Consider the following 1,354-nt stretch of genomic DNA (forward strand, 5'->3'; position numbering starts at 1 on the left):
TTTATCCAATCAACAACAGTTCCTCTACCTATTCAATTGCCTGTCATTGTTGTTTTGTGAGCACTTTCACACCCTTAGCAACATAGCACCCTTGATGGCCTCTTTATGCTTTAAAATTGTGCTAATCATTGATTTTTCCAGCAACAAAAGCATTCTCTCTTTTGTGAACTGAGAGACACTTTTTGTCATGCTGAAGTATCAGCATGAAAGGGTTGTCAGATCGAAAACTGAAGTTTGATCAACAATCAAGACATTTTTTCTGTGAAAAACTAAGTGGAAAATCAAATTGTTTGAGATAGGAAATGTTTGAGAACCGAGGTTTGACTGTTCTTTCTGAGCTTTGACAGGCATTAAAAATTAATGTCTAGTCCGGCTGGTGTGGCTCAGTAGTTGAGCATGAGCCTATGAACCAGGAGGTCACGGTTCAATTCCATGCCAGGGCACATGCTCAAGTTGTGGGCTCAATCCCCAGTAGGGGGCATACAGGAGGTAGCCAATCAATGATTCTCTCTCACCATTGATGTTTCTCTCTCCCTCTTGCTTCCTCTCTGAAATCAATAAAAACTCTATTTTTTAAAAAACTAACATCTAAACTGAACAACTGGTAAAGAGGTGAAGGGATTAAGAAGTATAAATGGGCAGTTACAAAACAGTCACAAGGATGCAAGTACAGCATAGGGAATACAGTCAATAATATTGCAATAACTATGTATGGTGCTAGTTAGGTACTAGAAATACTAAGGGAATACTTGGCGAAGTATATGGTTGTCTAACCTATATGCTATACACCTGAAACCAATACAAAGTAATATTAAAAAGAAAGAGGTCTGGCTGGGTGGTTCAGTTGGTTGGAGCATCGTGCCATCTGATAAGGGTTTGAGAGGTTGAGGGTTTAATTCCTGGTTAGGTTTTGGATTTAATCCCCAGTTGGGGCACGTATGGGAGGCAACTAATTGATGTTTCTCATATTGAAGTCTCTGTCTGTGTGTGTCTCTATCACCCCCTTCCTCTCTCTCTAAAATCATCAAGTGAGGATTAAAAAAAAAGATGAAAAAAAGAAAAATCCCAAGTACTCAAAAAAATAAGTAAATTAACCAAACAAATGCTAGAGACATGTTTCTCTATCTCATAGACCTTAAATGAAGATTGTCCACATTAACAAAGTCAATTTAATAGATTGTTCTCACTAAAACAACATTTTGAGAGCAAAACATTCGTTGCACCTTTAATAATAAAATTAAAAATTGTATAAATATTATTTCATCTTTATCTCATCATTAAAACTTTAACATTTAGTTATAAACATGTAGATTTTAAAAATAAACACACATAAATGGGAGTATTTATAAACATG

This window comes from Myotis myotis, unplaced genomic scaffold, assembly GCF_014108235.1.
Source record: "Myotis myotis isolate mMyoMyo1 unplaced genomic scaffold, mMyoMyo1.p scaffold_m19_p_3, whole genome shotgun sequence".
Lineage (NCBI taxonomy): Eukaryota > Metazoa > Chordata > Mammalia > Chiroptera > Vespertilionidae > Myotis > Myotis myotis.